We start from the raw sequence: 14,009 nt of genomic DNA on the forward strand, positions 1-14,009 counted from the left end.
ACGTATTATGGTAAACAAATGTCCAGTGTCCGTCCGTCCGTCCGTCTGTCCGTCTGTCCGGTGTAAACATGTCGCACCGTAACTTGAGAACGACTTATCCAAATTTCATGAAACTTAACATAGTTGTTTCTTATGATGGTAAAATGATCTGTATACTTTTTTGTGAAAATAAGATTACAACTTTTTGAGTTACGGCACTTTGTAACTAAAACAGGGGTGTGTTTTTTTTCACATGTCGCACCGTATCTCAAAAACGATTCTTGATTATGGCTTAAAACTTTAAATACTTCTTAGTTATATTAATCTTAATATCAGTATACTTTTTGGTGATGATTCAAAATTTCATTTTTGAGTTATTGAGTATTTTGTAAAAAAAAAAGGGGGGGGGGTTTACATGTCGCACCATATCTCAAAAACGATTTATGATTATTGCTTAAAACTTTACACACTTCTTTGTTATATTAATCTAAAGATCTGTATACTTTTTGGTGATGATTCATTTTTATATTTTCGAGTTATTGAGTTTTTTGTAAAAAAAGAGTTTTTTTTTTCACATGTTGCGCTGTATCTCTATTGCTTAAAACTTAACAGGCTAATGTTGCGTCGGGTTTCCAAATACATCTTGTACAATCTTCCTATTGATCGGGAATAAGGAATGAGTCAGGATATACTAAGCATGACATCCTGTACAACCCTGTGTTATTCAAAAAAGATTTATGTTTTTTCACAAGACGACGGGCGTATCATGCGCTCATGGCGCAGCTGTTTATTTAAATATTGATCAAGTCGAAATGCTATCTAAAACACTTACCACTCATTCAAAAAAGAAGAGTCTGACTTGTTTTTATCATACTGTTTTAATTACATTAAAGATGTCTGTTTCCGTTTTTCCCCGTTAAATACCAATTCCTCAGAGCAATTGGTACTTTGCGGAACGGAACGGAACGGAAAAATAATTTAAAAAGTTTACATCAGATTCAACTTGATCACTGTCTCTAATCATCGTCGGAACGGGCTGTTGAAGGCCTCTTTTTTAAAATATAATTACCGATGGAAGGAGAAAGACTTTTTGTGTAACCTGCCTTTGTGTTAAATTTTTTATTATTGATCAAGTCGAAAATGCTATCTAAAACACATACCACTCATGCAAAAAGAGGTGTCAGACAATTTTTTTTTATCATACTGCTTTAATTACATTAAAGATGTCTGTTTCCGTTTTTTCCGTTAAATACCAATTCCTCAGAGCAATTGGTACTTTGCGGAACGGAACGGAACGGAAAAATAAATTAAAAAGTTTACATCAGATTCAACTGGATCACTGTCTCTAATCATCGTCGGAACGGGCTGTTGAAGGCCCCTTTTTTTAAATATAATTACCGATGGAAGGAGAAAGACTTTTTGTGTAACCTGCCTTTGTGTTAAATTTTTTATTATTGATCAAGTCGAAAATGCTATCTAAAACACATACCACTCATGCAAAAAGAGGTGTCAGACAATTTTTTTTATCATACTGCTTTAATTACATTAAAGATGTCTGTTTCCGTTTTTTCCGTTAAATACCAATTCCTCAGAGCAATTGGTACTTTGCGGAACGGAACGGAACGGAAAAATAAATTAAAAAGTTTAAATCAGATTCAACTGGATCACTGTCTCTAATCATCGTCGGAACGGGCTGTTGAAGGCCTCTTTTTTAAAATATAATTACCGATGGAAGGAGAAAGACATTTTGTGTAACCTGCCTTTGTGTTAAATTTTTTATTATTGATCAAGTCGAAAATGCTATCTAAAACACATACCACTCATGCAAAAAGAGGTGTCAGACAATTTTTTTTATCATACTGCTTTAATTACATTAAAGATGTCTGTTTCCGTTTTTTCCGTTAAATACCAATTCCTCAGAGCAATTGGTACTTTGCGGAACGGAACGGAACGGAACGGAAAAATAAATTAAAAAGTTTAAATCAGATTCAACTTGATCACTGTCTCTAATCAAGGACGACGTGAGGTCAGTCTAGATATCATAATGCATGACTTGCAAATGCGTTAATTTCATGATAATTTATCAGGACAATCCGACATATTCATCTACAGAATATTTCCCGATGTTATACATTATTACACATTTCACCTGTGAAGATGAGATTAAGTATACATTTGTGTTATTTGTATATGGAAAACTGTAAAACACAGAAATTTTAAAGTTTGTTTTGTTTTAAAGATTTTTTCGAATTTTTGATAAATGCCCCCTTTGGATACCTTAAATGAAATTCCGTTCCGTTCCGTTCCGTTCCGTAAAGTACCAATAGCCGTTTGTCTAGCCGATATCATCTGACCTTTACCTAATTTCCATGGTTCATTGGTCAATATTAAGTTTTTATATGATTGCAAAACTTTTGTGATAGTATACTGCTTTGATGTTCTCCTTGAGGTTGTCTTTTGAAATCATTTGGTTTACAGACAATAACTTTGGTATAAGTGTATGGATGTCTATGGAATTGTAGTCTTTTTTTCGGCTCTATTGTTTAGGAAAAAGAGGCTTAAGTGTAAAATAATAAGCATTTTTCCTGTTTCAAGAATATAAATAGTATGTAAGTGTATGGATCTCCACAAACAAAATGTCACCAATACTTAAAAGGGAAGGTTGTGATTGATTTTAGTGGTTTTGGTCAAAACAGTTTAGAAAAAAGGGACCAAAACATTACTTTTTTAATACTGTGTATACAATGCTTATATCTTAAGCAATTTCAATTGAGTTTAATTCAAATTCTTACATTTTTGGGGTTCTTTAATAAGCTAAATCTTTTAGATATATATATAGATTTGTAATGTTTGGCCCTGTTTTTTAATTGTTCCACTTTAAGGTTCAAATGATCCAAAATTAAACTTTGTTTGATTTCAACAAAAATTGAATTCTTGGGGTTTTATGATATGCTGAATGTAACCATGTACATGTATTTAGATATTGGATATTGGACCATAATAGATAAATGTCCCATTTCAAATCTCAATTTCTTAGACCACTTTCATTATTTATCAAAAACCTATGATGTGTCAATTATTTAATCACAATATAAAATCAGAGGTGTGTCTTGAATGATGTGTCCTTACTTGCCCCAACTGTTCAGGGTTGGACCTCTGCAGTCGTTCAAGCTGCTTTCTACAGAGCATTTCATTTAATTTTATATCATCTGACCTTGACCTCATTTTCATGTTCAATGTTAAGTGTGTGTGTGTTGGTCTTTTTTCTAAATAATAATAGCAAATTAGATAGGTCAACACATCTTTTAAAATGTTTTGTTCTGTTATCAATTACCATAGGCAATATGTCAAATATATTCGGTGTATTCCATTATTACAAGGTGTATCTAACAAGATTTATCTGACCTTGACCTTGTTGACCTTGTGGATCTTTTAAAATGACACTTGTAGTAAACCTCAATGTTTCAACAGAAGTCTGTAAACTGTGATAAGGAGATGAATGTCTTTTATATTTCTTTCTATATCTGACTGTTGAAATGATGATGATGACATTGACTGGCTATACAGCTCTCGCCTGTTGAAAAGACATATTTACCGGTTTCTTATAGTTTAGTTGGCTAATAATGTCACGCCCGCAAATGTTGTGTGAAGTGTTTTACTGACCCAAAAGACCAGTTTCCTTCTAACGCTCCACGGATCCAGTTCAGAAATGAAGTGCATGGAACAATGACAATCTACTGTGTTTATGTGGATACAATATCATATAAAATTTTCAAGGTTTTGTACTTTAACAATTCAATTTGCCGTCCAATGCACTTTAGTTATTATTAAATGGTTTACAGATAATAGTTATGTAATCTTAAAATAAACTTCACACACACTGTAAAAGTACTTGCAGCATTGTTACGTGAAAAGAAGACATATATGCGTATGTTGTATGTCTCTGGTGAAGACTAGACAGCATATATATATGTTCTTGAACCCTGCTGACTGCCATTGGCGATTACCAAGTGAATTGATCACAAGATGTAACAAAATGGATCTTAATATCTATTTAATACTAAACAGAAAACAATAAACTTGCGGCAAAGATGTTAAACCACAAACAAGAGGTGCAAAAATTAGTACAGCATATCCGGATTTCGACAATTAATGTCTCTTCTGTGCTGTTAGGGATCAAAACATTATTTGGAAGGCCATATAATTTACCTCAATTTTAGGATAGACTCTTGAATTTTACAGAGACGAGATAGGACGAACGGATTATATAAACCGGAGGGAAAATATGATAATTGCCAAAACGAAAAAATATAAACAAGTCTAAATTGAAATCTCGACTCTGTAAAATTCAAGAACCTATCCTAAATTGAGGTAAAATTATATGGCCTTCCAAATACCGTTTTTTCTCGCCTTGACGGAGTCAAAAAGCGAAACATAGGTATACTGTTTCCGGCGTCGGCGGCGGCGACGGCGGCGTCAACAATGTATTAGTTTGTGATTAGGTCTAGTTCATGGTGAACCACAAGTGGTAAGTTAATCATATTTGGTATGTAGTTGTATAAGCATTGGCACATCTCATTTCCATGGATATTATTTGTCCCTACCCCCTCAGTCATGGTCTATTGACTTCGAAACTTTTGCTTATTTTACATGTATAGTTTGTGATTAGTTCATTTTATGGGGAAACACAAGTGCATGAAGTGGTAGGTCAATGATATTTGCTATGCAGTTGTATAAGCATTGGCATATCTCATTGTCATGGAGATAATTTGGCTCCGCCCCCTTAGTCATGGTATTTTGACTTATAAAATATTTCTTAGTTATCATGGATCAGTTTGTGATTAGGTCAGTTCAAGGGGAACCATTAGTGGTAGGCCCATGTTAATTTGTATTCAGTTGTATAAGCATTTGCACATCTCATTTCCATGGATATAATTTGGCTTCGCCCCCTTAGTCATGGTCTATTGACTTTGAAAGTTTTTCTAAGTTATCATGTATTACTAGTAGTTTGTGATTAGGTCAGTTCAAGGGTAACCATTAGTGGTAGGCCAATGTTAATTGGTATTCAGTTGTATAATCATTGGCAGCCGTACATCTCGTTTCCATGGAGACAATTTGTCTCCGCCTCCTTAGTCACAGTCTAATGACTTTGAAACTTATCTTAGTTTTTATGTATTAGATTTGTGATTAGATCAGTTTGAGATGAACTACTAGAATGAAATTCAAAACAGTGTGGCTGTGGCCATTGATTGACACATTAAATTCATCCATTGACTGGGACAATTTACGTGAACGTTTGTCTGTAACGACCACTGTTCACGACGTACCTACGATAGACATTTAAACTGTGGGGTCACCAAAGGTTTCTTAACGCCTTTAATTATAAAATAATTCGAAAAATAATCAGGAATAACCTTTATGTTTTGATTTATATAATTGGTATAAATCAAAACATCGTGTTATTTCTGATTAATTTTTCGAACTACTTTATTAAGGTGTTGAGAACCTTTGGTGACCCCATAGTTTAAGTGTCTTTAAAAAGTACATAGTGAGCAGTGGTCGTTACATACAAACGTTCACCTAAATTGTCCCAGTCAATGGATGAATTTAATGTGTCAATCAATGGCCACAGCCACACTGTTTTGAATTTCATTCTAATGTTAAGTCAATGATATTCGGTATGCAAATTTATCGGCATTTGCAAGTATTGTTTTCATGGAGATTATATAGCCCCACCCCCTCTTCATGGTTCATTGACTTTGAAACTTTTAAATAGTTTACAAGTTATTGTTTGTATTTAGGTTTGGGAACGACTTATAACAAGTCAATGGTATTTGTTATGCAAATGTATTAGCAGTGGCACATCTCTTTAAATTTAGATTGTTAAGTCATGTAACTTAGTTCATTCACTTTGAATACTTACATAACTTGTGTAAGATGTTAAAGTATTGCTATTTTGATTTCAACATTTACATAATCAAAATTACTAAAAGGCAAACATATCTCTCAGTGTGATAACAGTTTATTAAGAACATCAGTTGTTCGACCTGCTAGTCAAATGAGTTTTGTTAAAATATACTTTTTCACTCTGTTGGTCTTTTGGAAAATGTTGTGTGTGCTGTATTTAGATCCTTCTACCACGAAATTTGTTTTACATGCACACGTATAAAAATTGAGGTTTGCAATCATAGGTTGGAACGTTGTTTTCAATTTAGACTTGTTTATATATATGCAAGTCTTTCTTGGAAAGGTATTTCATACGGCGTTTGGCAAAAGAGTATGGAGAATGTCATAAAAAGAAACAACATAACCTTATTGTTAGTATATCGTCATAGCGCCAAATGAAGTTCTGAAATCTAATTATTTAATAGAGGTGATTAAAGGCATTCTCCTAGAGAACGATTTTGAGGCTAATTTAGAGGAAACTGTCATAGAACTGCAACTGGATCAAAGTATAGTCGTCGAAAAACATATACATGTTATGTGTATGTAGTTAAATTACTTTTTTCTTTTCGGTTAACGATATGTTTATGCACCGGTGCTTTTAAAGAATCAACGGTTATGTTTTGCAGAAGTTGGATTTTCACTCGGAAAGCAAGATCAAACATGATAGTATGCATGGTTGTGTTGTACCAATTTTGTAGTCTGAAAACTACTTTTTTACTCTTAACTTCTGTATCCATTAGACTATTTAAGTGTTATAAGTTATATTTAGTTATGTTAGTTAATGAAAAGTTACATATCATGAATATTGCTAAATTTTTGTGTGCAACTATAGTACACCAATATGGAAAACCCGATATTTTCAGTCATAAGTTCTTCAAGCATCTATTATATATGTTTGATCTTTCTGGTAAGTTGTTTAAATGTGTTTTCCCTAATTTTCGTTCATCCGTCCATTTTATAATTGAAATGGGTATAGAAAAAAAACATCAAAAGAGACAGTTCCAACTGGTGAAGTTGAAATCAGCCCTTTCGTTAATTTTACGGACGCCATCACGAGTCCGTTGACCGTTATGGAATATCTACGACAGATGTATCTTAACCATATTTCCATCCTCTTCCCCCGAATGTGATATACCGAATTAGACTTAAGATCACCAGGCTTGTAGTAACATGAGCAACACGATGGGTAATAAATGTGGAGCAGGATTATCTTCCTCTTTCGGGGCATATGAGATCACCACTGCATTTTGGTAGTGGTTTGTGGTGATTTTCTATTTTTGCCATGACGCTGTTAGTATATTTTCAACTTATGAGTTTGAATTTAATGTCCCTTTATGTATCTTACACTCTGGCTCTATCCTACACAATAAAGAGACAAACACAATCAGCTTATATTTAAGGAGGTCTTGACAAGCCTATCTGTTTTATATATTTGGGTTTGTTTTTTCGTAGGTAGAAGATGCTATTTCCCGTTCATACAGATCTAGACTTATGCCAAGTCAGAATCTTATTTATTTGCATTTTCTTATGTCTGTATTTTTGCTGGAATTATATACAACCCTATTCATTCCATCACAAAACAATTAATTATCACTAGAGTATACGTGTACGTTAGCGATATTCTGCAGTATTGTTTTCGGGGTGATTCTAATGTTGCATGTTAAGTCTTAGTTCATATGTGAGTGTCAGGACAACAAAACAGTTAATACACTTGTAAGCCCTTTCCAGGTAAGTGCTGATTGAATTTCTTACCTGGACATATTTTTCAGTCCATTTTATTGGAATCAGTAATACATAAATTAATGTGAAAACTCGGCCTATTACTTCACAAGTCCTCCAGAATTTTATTCAGTTCGAGAAAAACAGACAGAAAACCCCAACATTCATTGATTTCATGAATTTTAGTTCAAATTGCCAGGGATAGTTCGTTTTATTAAAAAAAATATATGTTATCTTTAAAGGCACTCAAAAGTTGACCGGGGTATAAAAATGTGGTCACGCGGACTTCTGCCGTCCGTTAGAAAATCTTATATCCCGCTCGAATAATTAAAGAAAATAAATTTCGATGAAATATCTATTTTTTAAATTAAATTCCAATAACAGTTATAACAACAATTTTTAAACCGAATTAATCACATTACAATGTAATACATTGTCAATGGAATTAGTGACATTACAATTATATTGTCAATGAAATAAATTCAATACAATTACATTGTCAATGGATTTTAGTGACATTGCAATGTAATTTTCAATGGAATAGAATTGTCAATGGAATAATAAATAAAAAAAACATTACCATGATATCGTCAATGTTATAGTGACATAACAATTACATTGTCAATGGAAATAGTGACATTACAATTACATTGTCAATGGAAATAGTGACATTACAATTACATTGTCAATGGAATTAATTCAAATATTCCAATTGCTCATTCGTTACGCTTAACAGAAGAGAAGAAACTAGCTGGTGCGAGGCACTTTTGCATGCATTGTTTAACACTGAAACATTTGCACAAGCAATATTTTAAGTTTTAGAAATTTATATTACATCAATATATAAACTATTTTTCATATTTAAAGGCGTTTGTGAGTTTGAATCAAATCTGTATTGCATGTCTTTAATTGTTTTCTTCCAATTCACGTATTTTACACTGGGAGTATGTATTCAGCCGGTTACCTAACAGTTTGTACCAATATAATTTATTATCCTATTTAAATTTATTAGCTATATTAGATAAAAATTTGCAATATTGAACAATGGTATGTATATTTCTTTAATTTACAAAAAAAATAAAAAAACTGCCACAATCAATTATTCATTTCTAGGAGTTCATTGTCATTTATATATAGATAAATCATGATCTCATTTTAGAAACAGATTTATAAATTTAATACGTAACTGATTATCAGGTGAGTGTATGTATTTGTGTACACAATTTTGCGTTGCGTCATATTTTAAAGACAATTTTTGTAGGCCATAATTTGTTTAAAATTTTCCACTGGCAGTTTTACACACTAAAGTACATTTGATATAGAAAGCGCATGTAAACTTATTTCAAAATAAAAAGCGAAAAATCAAAACTACTAGTGGACATTTTAGCGTCGACATTATAGTTAATTTTAAAGTCGAATTAATCCGTTCACCTGTATTGTCGATCAGAAGCGGATTCAACGAAGGGGACCTGACCCTAAAGGAGCCTCAGATAAAATAAATGCAGAGACCTTTTATAAGTATCACTCCAAAAGTTGGCTTTACTGGGGGAGGGCCCGGAGCTCTTTTTTTTACTGCACCTACAATAATTAGCTTGCAGGATTTAACAGTGTAGACCTTGGAAAAAAGTAACTACTTTTTGCTGTATTACATACTATTAAAAATTTACAAGCAAGCAGGTCAATTCTAAATGTATATTCAGTAAGCTATAGAAAACAACATTTTGATTCGATACATAGTTTCCTCCAAATTGTAACAAGATTAATGCTGCATCTTAGTAGTTTAAAATACTTTAACTTGGGCAATACCGGAGAAAATATCAACAACAGCATAAAAAAACAGTGTTGAACAATTATATTTTAGTTTAATATTGAGAAAGCCTGTTAAAGATTAGATTAATTAAGGGACGGTATATATTTTCAAAACGGGGAGGTGTTCTGATTCTGCCAAGCAGATATTCTAATTAAAGGCATACTAAGAATGAAGGCGTCGACCTTTCGGTCAATCGGCTTTCCTTCTCTAGTTATTGAACTTCTAATTTTATTTACATGCTTACTTGTCAGTTTCTTGAATACGTATAACAATAACCGCCTCAGCTGTTTATGTGTATAATTTAGGCCGATATAGAGCATTACTAATTGAAACGAAACATTTAGCGCAAACACTTTCGGTTAAAGAATGTCTTTTCTCATCACTTGCCGTCCGTCGTCGTCGTCGTCGTACGTCGTCATTAACTTTTACAAAAATATTATCCTTTGAAACTACTGGGCCAAATTAAACTAAACTGGGCCACAATCATCATTGGGGTATCTAGTTTGAAAAATGTGTGGCGTGACCTGGCCAACCAACCAAGATGGCCGCCATGGCTAAAAAAAGAACATAGGGGTAAAATGCAGTTTTGTGGCTTATAACTCAAAAACTAAAGCATTTAGAGCAAATCTGACATAGGGTAAATTGTTTATCAGGTCAAGATCTATCTGTCCTCAAATTTTCAGATGAATCCGACAACCCGTTGTTGGGTTGCTTCCCCTGAATTGGTAATTTTAGGGAATTTTTGCTGTTTTTGGTTATTATCTTGAATATTATTATAGATAGAGATAAACTGTAAACAGCAAAAATGTTCAGCAAAGTAAGATTTACAAATAAGTCAAAGGACCAAAATGGTTAGTTGATCCCTTTAGGAGTTATTGCCCTTTATAGTCAATTTTTAACCATTTTTCGTAAATCTTAGTTATCTTTTACAAAAATCATCTCCTCTGAAACTACTTTGCCAAATTAATCCAAACTTAGCCACAATCATCTTTGGTGTATGTAGTTTTAAAAATGTGACTTGTGACCCGGCCATCCAACCAAGATGGCCGCCACGGCTAAAAATAGAACATAGGGGTAAAATGCAGTTTTGACAAATTTGACGAATTTAAATTGTTTATCAGGTCAATATCTATCTGCCCTAAAATTTGCAGATGGATCAGACAACCCGTTGTTGGGTTGCTGCCCCTAAATTGGTAATTTTAAGGAAATTTTGCCGGTTTTTTTTGTTATTATCTTAAATATAATAATAGATAGAGATAAACTGTAAACAGCAATAATGTACAGCAAAGTAAGACCTAAAAATAAGTCAACATGATCAAAATGGTCAATTGACCCTCTAAGGAGTTATTGTCCTTTACAGTCAATTTTTAAGAATTTTCATAAAATTTGTAAATTTTTACTAACATTTTCCACTGAAACTATTGGGCCAAGTTCATTATAGATAGCGATAATTGTAAGCAGCAAGAATGTTCAGTAAAGTAAGATGTACAAACACATCACCATCACCAAAACACAATTGTGTCATGAATCCATCTGGTGCTTTTGTTTAATATTCACATATACCAAGGTGAGCGACACAGGCTCTTTAGAGCCTCTAGTTTTTTCTATTAAAGACTCTGTACGCCTCTTGATTAATCGAGCTTAATTATGTGCATACTTTATTTCAGGGTCAGTATTACACTTTGATGCTATGCTGTGTGAATGAGGTTATCTAGACTTAAATGTCACATAAACCGCCTTGTTTAGTATTTGTTCTCGATTATAAAATATGTCAGTAGTATAAATTGACGTATGATATAATATGCTGCTTCGTCATTAAGTATGTTTGTTGGACTCATAATTCACGGATCCAGGATTTTCAAAAACTTTACCGAAAGGGGAGAGGGGTCATTGTTAGAAAACAAGTCCCGAAAAAAGACAGAAATGTTCTCCCATTTGAAGGACATGTACCACTTTAACCCTGAACTTAACATGTTTTTTTCTGCGCATGCATGCCCTATGTTGTAATTTATCGCTGTTTAACGATGTTGACCGCTGAGCTACCATGCCTCCCATGTAACTTTAATTCACTATTTCCAAAGTTGTACATAATTTAAATCATTTGCGTTCAATTTCCTCTTTTATCCGATATATTGATTGGTTTTTTTTTCATTCTAATGACATTCTGCTCACAACATATAGACTATTTTTGTATCTTTATTTCCAAAATGAAAGTTTGATGACTTAAGGAGTTCGTTACTACATATGGTTAACTTATAAATATTTCCAGTTTATGTATCTTAATTCTATGTTAAAATAAATCCATATGAACCACCAACTTGCCCACAGCTGCGTATAAAAAGGGCTACTGAAATTGTTGTAAATACTTTGACCTACGATATTTATGTTAACGAACGCGAAAAATAGAGGTCCTGGATTACGTCGTCTGTGTCCACGGTGGCGTGGGAGTCGGCGTAGTCAACAATTGGTTTCAATCTTTTGATAAAGTTTTTTTTTCAGTCATTAATAACTTTTTCAAAATTTCTGTTGTATTTTTTATTGGACAGAAGCTTGTTTATGACCGAAAAGACGATATCCAGAGCAACGTCTTGGTTATGTCATTTTGTCCAAGACAAATAATCAACAACATGACCAAAGAGCAGAAAACAGCCGAAGGTCTCCAACACAGCGATGTAATCCCGTACCCGGAGGTGGGCTTCAGCTGCCCCCTGAACAAAAAGTGTACTCTTTCAGTGAAAATAGACGTCATACTATACTCTAAAACATATAGATGAACTAAAATTAAAAAACATACAAACAAACAACAAACAAACAAATATTTTATTTGCCAATCACGGCGCCCAGAATGAGCAGAATAATTATAATATAATTTTCAAACATAATGTAAAGTAAATTCAAAATAAGTTAAACAAAGTACATAATATGATTGATTTTGATTTAGTTGATTGATATAATATTAAAGAAAATGAAGTAGGCAATTTGTAAATAATAAACATATATAATACAATATGACCAATAGTCTGTTATTCTGGTCCCTTTATTGGACAGCACACCTCGTAGTATATACTAATAATTTATCAAATGTAAAAGAAATAACTTATGTAAATGCATATTTGATCAGACATAATTTTATATAGAGAAATCTAATTTAATATTGTATTTCTGTTTATATTTAAAACCTCTAATAACTGACAAATTATTATCAAAATGTTTTTATCTTCATTTCCCATTAGCCAAATAAAAAGAGATTTGTTATCAAGTTTTGAAATATTTTATTTTTACTATATATTTTGCTTAGAAAGGGATTTCTAACATTATCCAGAGTTTTACATGTTAAAAGAAAATGCATCTCATCTTCTATTTCCTCATTACAGAGTTTGCATATTCTATTTTCTAGTTTAATATTAAAATAACGACCTTTTTCTATTTCAAGTTTGTGAGCTCCAATTCTAAATCTTGTTAAAACACATCTTTGAATAAATGGTAATTTCAATAAGTAAGGCTCAAAATTAAAATTTGGTTTAAATAATCGATAAGTTCTAAGTTTATTTCCAGAGGTCTTATTTTGTCTTTTATCATTAAATAATTCTTTCTTCCATATGCTGCAATATTTTAAATATAATTTCTTTTTCACCATATTTCTAATGTTTATTTTAGATGAGAGCACCTGATACTCTTTTAAATCAAGTAATTTTAAGATAGCATCAATACTACTAGCCCAACAATTCTTCCCAGCTTTAGATAATGTATTTGAGAGAGAGTATGCATTTGTTAATAAAATATTATTTTTAATATGAATTCTTTTCCAATATTTAATCATGTTTGTTAAAATATCTATCATTAGAGGATAACGACCTAATTCGCCAAATATGGCTAAATTTGTTGCGTGCTTATTCACTCCTAATGTAAATCTGCAGAATTTTAGATGCACTTTTTCATTTTTTAGATCTTTACATAATCTATAGAAATAATTAAGTTCTGTGTCATTATTTAACTTTAACTTTTTGAATTAAAACAGCCCCATATTTCTGAACCATATAATAATACAGGTTTCACTGTGTGATCAAAAATGTGCATTAGAGTGGAGATATTAGGTTTATAATTAGTAAAATATTTTGTATATTTAAAGAATGCTTTTAAGCCTTTTTTATATAACATGTTTTTGGCTTCTGAAAAGCTGCCAGATGCACTAAAAGTTACGCCAAGATAAGTATAATGTTGGGTACTTTGGATGTACGTGTCTTTATATGAAAGCTGTGCATCTTTAATACGGCCAGATGTATTAAAAACTACAGACTTTGTTTTTTTTAAATTAACTTCTAACCCCCAATTTTGACAATAAATTTCCAGCTTATTTAATGCATTCTGTAAGCCTTTTTTAGATTCAGAAAGCAGTACAAGATCGTCAGCATAAAGAAGACAATTTAATGAAACATACAGGACTTACCAAGTTTTAGTTGAAGCAGTTAACACGTTTATGAAGATATTACATGAAAATATTTCATCAGCCCAAGTTTTGCTGTAGCTTATGTCAAAATTCAATCAAAAAAAATCC

This window comes from Mytilus edulis, chromosome 5, assembly GCF_963676685.1.
Source record: "Mytilus edulis chromosome 5, xbMytEdul2.2, whole genome shotgun sequence".
Lineage (NCBI taxonomy): Eukaryota > Metazoa > Mollusca > Bivalvia > Mytilida > Mytilidae > Mytilus > Mytilus edulis.